Below are 17500 nucleotides of genomic sequence, written 5' to 3' on the forward strand. Positions count from 1 at the left end.
GGAAGACTTTCTTAGTCGTTCACACCCGGCCACGCGACTCCGAGCAGGGAAACAAGCTATCCATCCCGTTGAGCTTTTAATGAAATGAGGAGACACAATTCATTTTGCTAAGGGCCACATTCATTTTGCTAAGGGCCACAAATCAGACGACGGACGTGGTCTCCGCAGACGGCGAATGAACACAGCTGTCAATCAAACTTCAGCCTCCTTCTTTCATTACTGTACAGCACATTATCACTAACGACCAGTCTTTTATGTCACTACTGATAATAAACACTATCGTTATGCATCATAATACACATCATATTACATTATAAACTGTATTTCATTTGATTTTTTAAAAATGTTTTCCTCTTAAAATGTCAAGTTCACTCCCAATCATCCTTCTAATAATAAACAACAACAAGTGACTATTTCAATAAATCATCCTTCTAATAATAAACAACAACAAGTGACTATTTCAATAAATCATCCTTCCAATAATAAACAACAACAAGTGACTATTTCAATAAATCATCCTTCTAATAATAAACAACAAAAAGTGACTATTTCAATAAATCATCCTTCTAATAATAAACAACAACAAGTGACTATTTCAATAAAACATCCTTCTAATAATAAACAACAACAAGTGACTATTTCAATAAATCATCCTTCCAATAATAAACAACAACAAGTGACTATTTCAATAAAACATCCTTCCAATAATAAACAACAACAAGTGACTATTTCAATAAATCATCCTTCCAATGATAAACAACAACAAGTGACTATTTCAATAAAACATCCTTCTAATAATAAACAACAACAAGTGACTATTTCAATAAATCATCCTTCCAATAATAAACAACAACAAGTGACTATTTCAATAAAACATCCTTCTAATAATAAACAACAACAACAAGTGACTATTTCAATAAAACATCCTTCTAATAATAAACAACAACAAGTGACTATTTCAATAAAACATCCTTCCAATAATAAACAACAACAAGTGACTATTTCAATAAATCATCCTTCCAATGATAAACAACAACAAGTGACTATTTCAATAAAACATCCTTCCAATGATAAACAACAACAAGTGACTATTTCAATAAATCATCCTTCTAATAATAAACAACAACAAGTGACTATTTCAATAAATCATCCTTCCAATAATAAACAACAACAAGTGACTATTTCAATAAAACATCCTTCCAATAATAAACAACAACAAGTGACTATTTCAATAAATCATCCTTCCAATGATAAACAACAACAAGTGACTATTTCAATAAAACATCCTTCTAATAATAAACAACAACAAGTGACTATTTCAATAAAACATCCTTCTAATAATAAACAACAACAAGTGACTATTTCAATAAAACAAATCTTATCTAAATAAGAAAGATGGACTTTTTGACGAGGCGACGCCATTTTAAAGCAACTCTCTCGCCGTGTGTGTGTGTGTGTGAATCTCCATTGTTGGACGCTGCCAACCACACACACACACACACACACACACACACACACACACACACACACACACACACACACACACACACACACACACACACACACACACACACACACGCACACACACACACTCAAATAACACACACACACACACACAAACACTCAAATAACACACATAGGGATTTTGTCACACTCGCTATCGCACACTTGCCCCATACACCGTGTGTGTGTGTGTGTGTGTGTGTGTGTGTGTGTGTGTGTGTGTTGTGCCCTCTCTCTGCAGGCTGGCAGCCATCTTAAATCGTTGGCAACCATTTTGAAGCTTCTGTGTGTTTTCTTTGAGCGGCTGCCATGTTGTACCTTCTGCCAGAACAAAAGACGCCACACACACACACACACACACACACACACACACACACACACACACACACACACACACACACACACACACACACATGCGCGCGCACAGTGGTAAACCCTCCAAAAAACCTTCCAGGACCTTCCAGACTGGCGGCCCAGTCACAATGAGAGTTGCAAACTGGCAAGCAGCCAGCAAACTGGTATATGGATGTAAATATGTGTGACCTTTGACCTCTGCTTGGCGAGCGGCGAATATTGATTTTCTGTACTTTTCTCCCCGATGATCCTTCACGCCTGGGAGAGACGCTTCATAAGAAATATTTGTAAAAGCCGGTCGACTTTGAGTGGAGTTGGATTTCAAATGACTTGAAAAGAAACATTTTTGCTGAACAAAAAGAAATAAATATAATAATAATAAAATGTTTCCACCAAACTTGATTGACTTCCTAAACGTTGACACGGCATAAGCGTGTGTTCTTGTATTGCTACCCTTCATCCATCCAATTTCTACCGCTTGTCCTTTTTTGGGGTCGCAGGGGATGCTGGAGCCTATCTCATCAACAAGGAAAAGTATCTTCCATATGAGGAGGTGTGAAGAAGTGATGACATAAATCAATAACATTGCATCTAATATTGAATGTCTCATTAGTGGTGACATCTATCAACATGAGGGTGCTCCCAAAAAGGAGGGACTTTTAGCATTAAAAGTGCTCCCCCTCTGGCCAACATATGAAATAACAAGTGTGTGTAAGAAATGTAAATGCGCCCCCTCTGGTCAACATATGAAATAACAAGTGTGTGTAAGAAATGTAAATGCGCCCCCTCTGGTCAACATATGAAATAACAAGTGTGTGTAAAAATTTGAAGTGCGCCCCCTCTGGTCAACATATGAAATAACAAGTGTGTGTAAAAATTTGAAGTGCGCCCCCTCTGGCCAACATATGAAATAACAAGTGTGTGTAAAAATTTGAAGTGCGCCCCCTCTGGCCAACATATGAAATAACATGTGTGTGTAAGAAATTGAAATGCACCCCCTTTGGCCAAAATTAATTTAAAAAAAAAAAATTAAATATGTATATAGAGACATACTGTAATAACTTGAAGTGAATGAAGATTAAAAAACAATTATAAACAAAAAAACTAAATGCTTACCTTTTTTTATACGTGTAGTATATATTATTAATGTTGTAAATACACTTCTTTATATATCTAGAAAGGCTGGTCCTAAAGAGGGAGGCAGGAAGGTAACAAATACAAGAATGTGTGTGTGTGTGTGTGTGTGTGTGTGTGTGTGTGTGTGTGTGTGTGTGTGTGTGTGTGTGTGTGTGTGTGTGTGTGTGTGTGTGTGTGTGTGGTCAGTGGTTCCACGTGGATGGCGGTCCAAGGCAAAGTGTGTGTCAGATGGGCGGAGTCTCAGTGATGAATGCTGTATTGATCGAGCGCTGCCTCACTTTCCATAATTATAACTTTCTAATGGAGCACACCTCCTACCATCTTCCTCTTCCTCTTTTGCCTTCTTGACTTCCTCTACCATCTTCCTCTTCCTCTTTTGCCTTCTTGACTTCCTCTACCATCTTCCATCTTCCTCTTCCTCTTTTGCCTTCTTGACTTCCTCTACCATCTTCCTCTTCCTCTTTTGCCTTCTTGACTTCCTCTACCATCTTCCTCTTTTGCCTTCTTGACTTCCTCTACCATCTTCCTCTTCCTCTTTTGCCTTCTTGACTTCCTCTACACACCACTTCCTCTTTTGCCTTCTTGACTTCCTCTACACACCACTTCCTCTTTTGCCTTCTTGACTTCCTCTACACACCACTTCCTTTTTTGCCTTCTTGACTTCCTCTACACACCACTTCCTCTTTTGCCTTCTTGACTTCCTCTACCATCTTCCTCTTTTGCCTTCTTGACTTCCTCTACCATCTTCCTCTTCCTCTTTTGCCTTCTTGACTTCCTCTACCATCTTCCTCTTCCTCTTTTGCCTTCTTGACTTCCTCTACCATCTTCCTCTTTTGCCTTCTTGACTTCCTCTACACACCACTTCCTCTTTTGCCTTCTTGACTTCCTCTAAACACCACTTCCTCTTTTGCCTTCTTGACTTCCTCTACACACCACTTCCTCTTTTGCCTTCTTGACTTCCTCTACCATCTTCCTCTTCCTCTTTTGCCTTCTTGACTTCCTCTACCATCTTCCTCTTCCTCTTTTGCCTTCTTGACTTCCTCTACCATCTTCCTCTTTTGCCTTCTTGACTTCCTCTACCATCTTCCTCTTCCTCTTTTGCCTTCTTGACTTCCTCTACCATCTTCCTCTTCCTCTTTTGCCTTCTTGACTTCCTCTACCATCTTCCTCTTTTGCCTTCTTGACTTCCTCTACACACCACTTCCTCTTTTGCCTTCTTGACTTCCTCTAAACACCACTTCCTCTTTTGCCTTCTTGACTTCCTCTACACACCACTTCCTCTTTTGCCTTCTTGACTTCCTCTACCATCTTCCTCTTCCTCTTTTGCCTTCTTGACTTCCTCTACCATCTTCCTCTTCCTCTTTTGCCTTCTTGACTTCCTCTACCATCTTCCTCTTTTGCCTTCTTGACTTCCTCTACCATCTTCCTCTTCCTCTTTTGCCTTCTTGACTTCCTCTACACACCACTTCCTCTTTTGCCTTCTTGACTTCCTCTACACACCACTTCCTCTTTTGCATTCTTGACTTCCTCTACACACCACTTCCTCTTTTGCCTTCTTGACTTCCTCTACACACCACTTCCTCTTTTGCCTTCTTGACTTCCTCTACCATCTTCCTCTTTTGCCTTCTTGACTTCCTCTACCATCTTCCTCTTCCTCTTTTGCCTTCTTGACTTCCTCTACCATCTTCCTCTTTTGCCTTCTTGACTTCCTCTACCATCTTCCTCTTTTGCCTTCTTGACTTCCTCTACCATCTTCCTCTTCCTCTTTTGCCTTCTTGACTTCCTCTACACACCACTTCCTCTTTTGCCTTCTTGACTTCCTCTACACACCACTTCCTCTTTTGCCTTCTTGACTTCCTCTACACACCACTTCCTCTTTTGCCTTCTTGACTTCCTCTACACACCACTTCCTCTTTTGCCTTCTTGACTTCCTCTACCATCTTCCTCTTCCTCTTTTGCCTTCTTGACTTCCTCTACCATCTTCCTCTTTTGCCTTCTTGACTTCCTCTACCATCTTCCTCTTCCTCTTTTGCCTTCTTGACTTCCTCTACCATCTTCCTCTTTTGCCTTCTTGACTTCCTCTACCATCTTCATCTTCCTCTTTTGCCTTCTTGACTTCCTCTACACACCACTTGCTCTTTTGCCTTCTTGACTTCCTCTACACACCACTTCCTCTTTTGCCTTCTTGACTTCCTCTACACACCACTTCCTCTTTTGCCTTCTTGACCTCCTCTACCATCTTCCTCTTCCTCTTTTGCCTTCTTGACTTCCTCTACCATCTTCCTCTTCCTCTTTTGCCTTCTTGACTTCCTCTACACACCACTTCCTCTTTTGCCTTCTTGACTTCCTCTACCATCTTCCTCTTTTGCCTTCTTGACTTCCTCTACCATCTTCCTCTTCCTCTTTTGCCTTCTTGACTTCCTCTACCATCTTCCTCTTCCTCTTTTGCCTTCTTGACTTCCTCTACACACCACTTCCTCTTTTGCCTTCTTGACTTCCTCTACCATCTTCCTCTTCCTCTTTTGCCTTCTTGACTTCCTCTACAGACCACAAAGAGGATGTTAATCCTCATCCTGATTACTATGAATAAAACAAGAGTGATGATGTCACAAAGATGAACAAGAGGAGCGATGATGTCACAAAGATGAACAAGAGGAGTTATGATGTCACAAAGATGAACAAGAGGAGCGATGATGTCACAAAGATGAACAAGAGGAGCGATGATGTCACAAAGATGAACAAGAGGAGTGATGATGTCACAAAGATGAACAAGAGGAGCGATGATGTCACAAAGATGAACAAGAGGAGTTATGATGTCACAAAGATGAACAAGAGGAGTGATGATGTCACAAAGATGAACAAGAGGAGTGATGATGTCACAAAGATGAACAAGAGGAGTGATGATGTCACAAAGATGAACAAGAGGAGCGATGATGTCACAAAGATGAACAAGAGGAGTTATGATGTCACAAAGATGAACAAGAGGAGCGGTGATGTCACAAAGATGAACAAGAGGAGTGATGATGTCACAAATATGAACAAGAGGAGCGATGATGTCACAAAGATGAACAAGAGGAGTTATGATGTCACAAAGATGAACAAGAGGAGCGATGATGTCACAAAGATGAACAAGAGGAGCGATGATGTCACAAAGATGAACAAGAGGAGCGATTATGTCACAAAGATGAACAAGAGGAGCGATGATGTCACAAAGATGAACAAGAGGAGCGATGATGTCACAAAGATGAACAAGAGGAGTGATGATGTCACAAAGATGAACAAGAGGAGTGATGATGTCACAAAGATGAACAAGAGGAGCGATGATGTCACAAAGATGAACAAGAGGAGTGATGATGTCACAAAGATGAACAAGAGGAGCGATGATGTCACAAAGATGAACAAGAGGAGTGATGATGTCACAAAGATGAACAAGAGGAGCGATGATGTCGAAGATGAACAAGAGGAGTGATGATGTCACAAAGATGAACAAGAGGAGTGATGATGTCACAAAGATGAACAAGAGGAGTGATGATGTCACAAAGATGAACAAGAGGAGTGATGATGTCACAAAGATGAACAGGAGGAGCGATGATGTCACAAAGATGAACAAGAGGAGCGATGATGTCACAAAGATGAACAGGAGGAGTGATGATGTCACAAAGATGAACAGGAGGAGTGATGATGTCACCAAGCACATGAAAGAGGATGTTAATCCTCATCCTGGTTACTATTAATAAAACAAACTATTAATAAAACAAACTATTCAAAGACGTGGTGGCGTCCTCACAACGCCTTATCTGACCTTTGACCCAGACAAAAGGGAACAGCTCACACCTTCGTGTCATAGCGCCATCTTGTGGGTAACCATAGTGACGCACATCAATGAGGAGCAGGGATGGGGTCAGAGGTCATCACCAAGGAGAGTAAAGATGTGCGTTATTATGCTTTTTATTTACATTTCACCTCTCCCATGACGGAGCGTTTCTATGGCAGCATGCATCACCAGCTGGGTCCGAAAGGTCAGAGGGCAGCATGTGGGGGAGGAGGGGGAAACAGCGCCCCCCAGTGGTCATGGCGTGACACATCAGATGACATGTCATTGTGGCTGCTCACAAGGTGTGTGTGTGCGTGTGTCTACGTGTGTGTGTGTCTACGTGTGTGTGTGTCTGTGTGTGAGTGTGTGTGTGTGCGTGTGTGTGTGAATGCAGGCTGAGCAGAGGTCGCTCACTGGGATCAGAACCTAGCTGTTTATCCTCTTGAGACATCAAACAACACACACACACACACACACATACGTACACGCACACACACATTTATACACACACACACACACACACACACACACACACACACACACACACACACATATACATACATACACACACACACACACACACGCACACACACACACACATACGTACACGCACACACACATTTATACACACACACACATATACATACACACACACACACACACACACACATATACATACACACACACACACACACACACACACACACACACACACACACACACACACACACATACCGACACACACACACGCACACACCGACACACACACACACACACACACACACACACACACACAGGTCAGAGTGGGGCAAACAGGTAAAGAGGTGGTCAAGGAAAAGGTGAGCAAGCAATTCTTGGCCCCGCCCCCTGGCCGTGTCACATGTTAGCTTAATGTGCTGCTAATGACCCTCAGAAAGACAATAAGACACGTCTGCTTCTCATACTGTATTCATATTTCATGCAAGCAGATGAACTAATTACATATTTCATGCAGGCAGATGAACTAATTACATATTTATGCATTAGGAGATCAGGAGGGAGGGAAGGTGTGGGGGTGCAGGCAGGTATGGGGGTCCCATCTGTAACAGCATCTGTACAGCAGGAGGGAGTGTCTCTTAGCAACAACACTTCTAAAACACAACACCATTAACAACTACAGCAACATGAGAGGCAACTACAGCAACATGAGAGTCAACTACAGCAACATGAGAACTATGAGAGTCAACTACAGCAACATGAGAACTATGAGAGTCAACTACAGCAACATGACAACTATGAGAGTCAACTACAGCAACATGACAACCATGAAAGTCAACTACAGCAACATGAGAACTATGAGAGTCAACTACAGCAAGATGACAACCATGAGAGGCAACTACAGCAACATGAGAACTATGAGAGTCAACTACAGCAACATGAGAACCATGAGAGTCAACTACAGCAACATGACAACCATGAGAGTCAACTACAGCAACATGACAACCATGAGAGGCAACTACAGCAACATGACAACTATGAGAGTCAACTACAGCAACATGAGAACCATGAGAGTCAACTACAGCAACATGACAACCATGAGAGTCAACTACAGCAACATGACAACCATGAGAGTCAACTACAGCAACATGAGAACTATGAGAGGCAACTACAGCAACATGACAACCATGAGAGTCAACTACAGCAACATGAGAACTATGAGTCAACTACAGCAACATGACAACCATGAGAGTCAACTACAGCAACACTACAACTATGAGAGGCAACTACAGCAACATGACAACTATGAGAGTCAACTACAGCAACATGACAACCATGAGAGTCAACTACAGCAACATGACAACCATGAGAGTCAACTACAGCAACATGACAACTATGAGAGTCAACTACAGCAACATGACAACTATGAGAGTCAACTACAGCAACATGACAACTATGAGAGTCAACTACAGCAACATGACAACTATGAGAGTCAACTACAGCAACATGACAACCATGAGAGTCAACTACAGCAACATGACAACCATGAGAGTCAACTACAGCAACATGAGAACTATGAGAGTCAACTACAGCAACATGAGAACCATGAGAGTCAACTACAGCAACATGACAACTATGAGAGTCAACTACAGCAACATGACAACCATGAGAGTCAACTACAGCAACATGAGAACTATGAGAGTCAACTACAGCAACATGACAACCATGAGAGTCAACTACAGCAACATGACAACCATGAGAGTCAACTACAGCAACATGAGAACTATGAGAGTCAACTACAGCAACATGAGAACTATGAAAGTCAACTACAGCAACATGACAACCATGAGAGTCAACTACAGCAACATGAGAACTATGAGAGTCAACTACAGCAACATGAGAACCATGAGAGTCAACTACAGCAACATGACAACTATGAGAGTCAACTACAGCAACATGACAACCATGAGAGTCAACTACAGCAACATGAGAACCATGAGAGTCAACTACAGCAACATGACAACTATGAGAGTCAACTACAGCAACATGACAACTATGAGAGTCAACTACAGCAACATGACAACCATGAGAGTCAACTACAGCAACATGACAACTATGAGAGTCAACTACAGCAACATGACAACCATGAGAGTCAACTACAGCAACATGACAACCATGAGAGTCAACTACAGCAACATGACAACTATGAGAGTCAACTACAGCAACATGAGAACTATGAGAGTCAACTACAGCAACATGACAACCATGAGAGTCAACTACAGCAACATGACAACCATGAGAGTCAACTACAGCAACATGACAACCATGAGAGTCAACTACAGCAACATGAGAACTATGAGAGTCAACTACAGCAACATGAGAACCATGAGAGTCAACTACAGCAACATGAGAACTATGAGAGTCAACTACAGCAACATGAGAACTATGAGAGTCAACTACAGCAACATGACAACCATGAGAGTCAACTACAGCAACATGACTACCATGAGAGTCAACTACAGCAACATGAGAACTATGAGAGTCAACTACAGCAACATGAGAACTATGAGAGTCAACTACAGCAACATGACAACCATGAGAGTCAACTACAGCAACATGAGAACTATGAGAGTCAACTACAGCAACATGAGAACCATGAGAGTCAACTACAGCAACATGACAACTATGAGAGTCAACTACAGCAACATGACAACCATGAGAGTCAACTACAGCAACATGAGAACCATGAGAGTCAACTACAGCAACATGACAACTATGAGAGTCAACTACAGCAACATGAGAACTATGAGAGTCAACTACAGCAACATGACAACCATGAGAGTCAACTACAGCAACATGACAACCATGAGAGTCAACTACAGCAACATGACAACTATGAGAGTCAACTACAGCAACATGACAACTATGAGAGTCAACTACAGCAACATGACAACTATGAGAGTCAGTGGGTGTCAGTGGGCAGTGGGGATGGGGGGGGGGGCAGTAGGGAGTGGGGGGGTGTCAGTGGGGAGTGGGGGGGTCAGTGGGGGGTGTCAGTGGGGAGTGGGGGGTGTGTGTGTCAGTGGGGATGTGTCAGTAGGGAGTGGGTGGGTTTCAGTGGGGGATGTGGGGGTGTCAATGGGTGGGTATCAGTGGGTGTCAGTGGGTGGGTGTCATTCGGGGTGACAGTGGGTGTCAGTGGGGTGAGTGGGGGTGTGTCAGTAGGGAGTGGGGAGTGTCAGTAGGGAGTGGGTGGGTGTCAGTGGGGGATGGGGGTGTGTCAATGGGTGGGTATCAGTGGGTGTCAGTGGGGGGTGTCAGTGGGTGTCAGTGGGGGTATCAGTGGGTGTCAGTGGGGGGGTATCAGTGGGGGGTGTCAGTAGGGAGTGGGGGGTGTCAGTGGGTGTCAGTGGGAGGTGTCAGTGGGTGTCAGTGGGGGATATCAGTGGGTGTCAGTGGGGGGGTATCAGTGGGTGTCAGTGGGGGGTGTCAGTAGGGAGTGGCGGGTGTCAGCGGGGGGTGTCAGTGGGTGTCAGTGGGGGGTGTCAGTGGGGGATATCAGTGGGTGTCAGTGTGGGGATTTCAGTGGGGGGTGTCAGTAGGGCGTGGGGGGTGTCAGTGGGTGTCAGTGGGGGGTTTCAGTGGGTGTCAGTGGGGGGAAATATCAGTGGGGAGTGTGGGTGTGTCAGTGGGAGTGTGGGTGTGTCAGTGGGAGTGTGTCAGTGGGGAGTGTGGGTGTCAGTGGGAGTGGGGGTGTGTCAGTGGGAGTGTGTCAGTGGGAGTGTGGGTGTGTCAGTGGGAGTGTGGGTGTGTCAGTGGGGAGTGGGGGTGTGTCAGTGGGAGTGTGGGTGTGTCAGTGGGGAGTGGGGGTGTGTCAGTGGGAGTGTGGGTGTGTCAGTGGGAGTGTGGGTGTGTCAGTGGGGAGTGGGGGTGTGTCAGTGGGAGTGTGGGTGTGTCAGTGGGGAGTGGGGGTGTGTCAGTGGGAGTGTGGGTGTGTCAGTGGGAGTGGGGGTGTGTCAGTGGGAGTGTGGGTGTGTCAGTGGGGAGTGGGGGTGTGTCAGTGGGAGTGTGGGTGTGTCAGTGGGGAGTGGGGGTGTGTCAGTGGGAGTGTGGGTGTGTCAGTGGGGAGTGGGGGTGTGTCAGTGGGAGTGTGGGTGTGTCAGTGGGGAGTGGGGGTGTGTCAGTGGGAGTGTGGGTGTGTCAGTGGGGAGTGTGGGTGTGTCAGTGGGAGTGAGTAGCTAACAAGATTAGTGGTTGATGCTAGGCTGATTATTGTTGAGCTGCTTTTTCCTGTCTGGTTGGGGGGATTACACGCTGTGGGGGGGTGTACAGACAACTAATCAAAGTTACTTGCATGTATAGTGCATACTGACACATAACACTTGGTCATTAGTTATTAACACATAACACTTGGTCATTAGTTATTAACACATAATACTTGGTCATTAGTTATTAACACACAACACTTGGTCATTAGTTATTAACACATAATACTTGGTCATTAGTTATTAACACATAATACTTGGTCATTAGTTATTAACACATAACACTTGGTCATTAGTTATTAACACATAACACTTGGTCATTAGTTATTAACACATAATACTTGGTCATTAGTTATTAACACACAACACTTGGTCATTAGTTATTAACACATAATACTTGGTCATTAGTTATTAACACACAACACTTGGTCATTAGTTATTAACACACAACACTTGGTCATTAGTTATTAACACATAACACTTGGTCATTAGTTATTAACACATAATACTTGGTCATTAGTTATTAACACATAACACTTGGTCATTAGTTATTAACACATAACACTTGGTCATTAGTTATTAACACATAATACTTGGTCATTAGTTATTAACACACAACACTTGGTCATTAGTTATTAACACATAATACTTCGTCATTAGTTATTAACACACAACACTTGGTCATTAGTTATTAACACACAACACTTGGTCATTAGTTATTAACACATAACACTTGGTCATTAGTTATTAACACACAATACTTGGTCATTAGTTATTAACACATAACACTTGGTCATTAGTTATTAACACATAACACTTGGTCATTAGTTATTAACACATAATACTTGGTCATTAGTTATTAACACATAATACTTGGTCATTAGTTATTAACACATACTACTTGGTCATTAGTTATTAACACATAACACTTGGTCATTAGTTATTAACACATAACACTTGGTCATTAGTTATTAACACATAACACTTGGTCATTAGTTATTAACACATAATACTTAGTCATTAGTTATTAACACATAATACTTGGTCATTAGTTATTAACACATACTACTTGGTCATTAGTTATTAACACATAACACTTGTCATTAGTTATTAACACATAACACTTGGTCATTAGTTATTAACACATAATACTTGGTCATTAGTTATTAACACATAACACTTGGTCATTAGTTATTAACACATAACACTTGGTCATTAGTTATTAACACATAACACTTGGTCATTAGTTATTAACACATAACACTTGTCATTAGTTATTAACACATAACACTTGTCATTAGTTATTAACACATAACACTTGTCATTAGTTATTAACACATAACACTTGGTCATTAGTTATTAACACATAATACTTGGTCATTAGTTATTAACACATAACACTTGGTCATTAGTTATTAACACATAATACTTGGTCATTAGTTATTAACACATAACACTTGTCATTAGTTATTAACACATAACACTTGGTCATTAGTTATTAACACATAATACTTGGTCATTAGTTATTAACACATAACACTTGGTCATTAGTTATTAACACATAACACTTGGTCATTAGTTATTAACACATAACACTTGGTCATTAGTTATTAACACATAACACTTGTCATTAGTTATTAACACATAATACTTGGTCATTAGTTATTAACACATAATACTTGGTCATTAGTTATTAACACATACTACTTGGTCATTAGTTATTAACACATAACACTTGGTCATTAGTTATTAACACATAACCCTTGGTCATTAGTTATTAACACATAACACTTGGTCATTAGTTATTAACACATAACACTTGGTCATTAGTTATTAACACATAACACTTGGTCATTAGTTATTAACACATACTACTTGGTCATTAGTTATTAACACATAACACTTGTCATTAGTTATTAACACATAACACTTGGTCATTAGTTATTAACACATAATACTTGGTCATTAGTTATTAACACATAACACTTGGTCATTAGTTATTAACACATAATACTTGGTCATTAGTTATTAACACATAACACTTGGTCATTAGTTATTAACACATAATACTTGGTCATTAGTTATTAACACATAATACTTGGTCATTAGTTATTAACACATACTACTTGGTCATTAGTTATTAACACATAACACTTGTCATTAGTTATTAACACATAACACTTGGTCATTAGTTATTAACACATAATACTTCGTCATTAGTTATTAACACATAACACTTGGTCATTAGTTATTAACACATAACACTTGGTCATTAGTTATTAACACATAAAACTTGGTCATTAGTTATTAACACATAACACTTGTCATTAGTTATTAACACATAACACTTGGTCATTAGTTATTAACACATAATACTTGGTCATTAGTTATTAACACATAACACTTGGTCATTAGTTATTAACACATAATACTTGGTCATTAGTTATTAACACATAACACTTGTCATTAGTTATTAACACATAACACTTGGTCATTAGTTATTAACACATAATACTTGGTCATTAGTTATTAACACATAACACTTGGTCATTAGTTATTAACACATAACACTTGGTCATTAGTTATTAACACATAACACTTGGTCATTAGTTATTAACACATAATACTTGGTCATTAGTTATTAACACATAACACTTGGTCATTAGTTATTAACACATAACACTTGGTCGTTAATTATTAACACATACTACTTGGTCATTAGTTATTAACACATAATACTTGGTCATTAGTTTTTAACACATAACACTTGGTCATTAATTATTAACACATAACACTTGGTCATTAGTTATTAACACAACACTTGGTCATTAATTATTAACACATAACACTTGTCATTAGTTATTAACACATAACACTTGGTCATTAGTTATTAACACATAATACTTGGTCATTAGTTATTAACACATAACACTTGGTCATTAGTTATTAACACATAACACTTGGTCATTAGTTATTAACACATAACACTTGGTCATTAGTTATTAACACATAACACTTGGTCATTAGTTATTAACACATAATACTTGGTCATTAGTTATTAACACATAACACTTGTCATTAGTTATTAACACATAACACTTGGTCATTAGTTATTAACACATAACACTTGGTCATTAGTTATTAACACATAACACTTGGTCATTAGTTATTAACACATAACATTTGGTCATTAGTTATTAACACATAACACTTGGTCATTAGTTATTAACACATAACATTTGGTCATTAGTTATTAACACATAACACTTGGTCATTAGTTATTAACACATAATACTTGGTCATTAGTTATTAACACATAACACTTGTCATTAGTTACTAACACATAACACTTGGTCATTAGTTATTAACACATAACACTTGGTCATTAGTTATTAACACATAACATTTGGTCATTAGTTATTAACACATAATACTTGGTCATTAGTTATTAACACATAACACTTGGTCATTAGTTATTAACACATAACACTTGGTCATTAGTTATTAACACATAATACTTGGTCATTAGTTATTAACACATAACACTTGTCATTAGTTATTAACACATAATACTTGTCATTAGTTATTAACACATAACACTTGGTCATTAGTTATTAACACATAACACTTGGTCATTAGTTATTAACACATAACACTTGGTCATTAGTTATTAACACATAATACTTGGTCATTAGTTATTAACACATAACACTTGGTCATTAGTTATTAACACATAATACTTGGTCATTAGTTATTAACACATAACACTTGTCATTAGTTATTAACACATAACACTTGGTCATTAGTTATTAACACATAATACTTGGTCATTAGTTATTAACACATAACACTTGGTCATTAGTTATTAACACATAACACTTGGTCATTAGTTATTAACACATAACACTTGGTCATTAGTTATTAACACATAATACTTGGTCATTAGTTATTAACACATAACACTTGTCATTAGTTATTAACACATAACACTTGGTCATTAGTTATTAACACATAACACTTGGTCGTTAATTATTAACACATACTACTTGGTCATTAGTTATTAACACATAATACTTGGTCATTAGTTTTTAACACATAACAATTGGTCATTAATTATTAACACATAACACTTGGTCATTAGTTATTAACACAACACTTGGTCATTAATTATTAACACATAACACTTGTCATTAGTTATTAACACATAACACTTGGTCATTAGTTATTAACACATAATACTTGGTCATTAATTATTAACACATAACACTTGTCATTAGTTATTAACACATAACACTTGGTCATTAGTTATTAACACATAACACTTGGTCATTAGTTATTAACACATAACACTTGGTCATTAGTTATTAACACATAATACTTGGTCATTAGTTATTAACACATAACACTTGTCATTAGTTATTAACACATAACACTTGGTCATTAGTTATTAACACATAACACTTGGTCATTAGTTATTAACACATAACACTTGGTCATTAGTTATTAACACATAACATTTGGTCATTAGTTATTAACACATAACACTTGGTCATTAGTTATTAACACATAACATTTGGTCATTAGTTATTAACACATAACACTTGGTCATTAGTTATTAACACATAATACTTGGTCATTAGTTATTAACACATAACACTTGTCATTAGTTACTAACACATAACACTTGGTCATTAGTTATTAACACATAACACTTGGTCATTAGTTATTAACACATAACACTTGGTCATTAGTTATTAACACAAAACACTTGGTCATTAGTTATTAACACATAACATTTGGTCATTAGTTATTAACACATAATACTTGGTCATTAGTTATTAACACATAACACTTGGTCATTAGTTATTAACACATACTACTTGGTCATTAGGCTCCTGAACTTATGTTAGCATTAGCATGACATCAATCTGACCTGGTTGATTGACCTCCCTCCTCCCACACAACACAACACAACACAACACAACACAACACAACACAACGCAACACAACGCAACACAACGCAACACAACACAACACAACACAACCACAACACAACACAACACAACGCATCGCAACACAACACAACACAACGCGACACAACACAACACAACACAACGCAACACAACACAACACATCGCAACACAATGCAACAAAACACAACACAACACAACACAAGTCAACACAAATCATCACTTCATGAATGCCTACTGAATGTAGAGTAATACCCATCCATGGTCACAGGGTCACATTGTCACATGGTCACATGGTCACGTGGTCACATGGTCACATGGTCACGTGGTCACATGGTCACGTGGTCACATGGTCACATGGTCACGTGGTCACATGGTGTGATGGTGCATGTTGGGTGTTGACGTGCGTAGCAGCAACATGGCTGCTTGTTGTCGCAGTGGCGAGCTCAGCAGCGCGAGGCGGGCGGGGGGTGTGGGTGGGGTCTACAGGGGTGGGGGGCGGGTGGGGTCTACACAGTAAAATTCAGGATCATAAAGCGGCGGCGCTTGAATAAGTCAATGGACTGATGTGCTGCATCATGAGATAAGAGGCCGCATGGCGGGCGGCGGCGAGGGGAGGAGGGGTTGGCGGGGTGTCTGGGGTGGGGGCCAAGGGGGCGGGGCCAGCCCCTCATTAACATTCCCGCGCTGCAGTGACTCAGCCCATTCTGGTAATGGAGCGCCACGGCCACCTAAAGATGGAGATGGCCATTTTTCAAGACGCACACACACACGTGCACACACACCCACGCACACTCACACACACAAACACACACACACACACACACACACACACACACACACACACACACACACACACACACACACACACACACACACGCACATATGCGATATAAATGATCCCGAGTATTGCAAGGAATCTTCTGGAACTCCTTCCACTTTTGCCTGCTGTGTTGTACAACAACTTCAAATGAACATTT

The 17500-nt window shown here is 39.9% G+C and overlaps 1 protein-coding gene across 1 annotated transcript in view; it reads right to left on the reverse strand.

Moving 5' to 3' along the window:
• LOC133644091 (nuclear factor 1 A-type-like) overlaps positions 1–17500 on the reverse strand; it is an 87385-nt gene that overhangs the window by 26802 nt on the left and 43083 nt on the right. The gene's annotated exons all lie outside the window — the stretch shown is intronic.

The sequence above is a fragment of the Entelurus aequoreus genome, linkage group LG27 (genome assembly GCF_033978785.1).
Source record: "Entelurus aequoreus isolate RoL-2023_Sb linkage group LG27, RoL_Eaeq_v1.1, whole genome shotgun sequence".
Taxonomy (NCBI): domain Eukaryota; kingdom Metazoa; phylum Chordata; class Actinopteri; order Syngnathiformes; family Syngnathidae; genus Entelurus; species Entelurus aequoreus.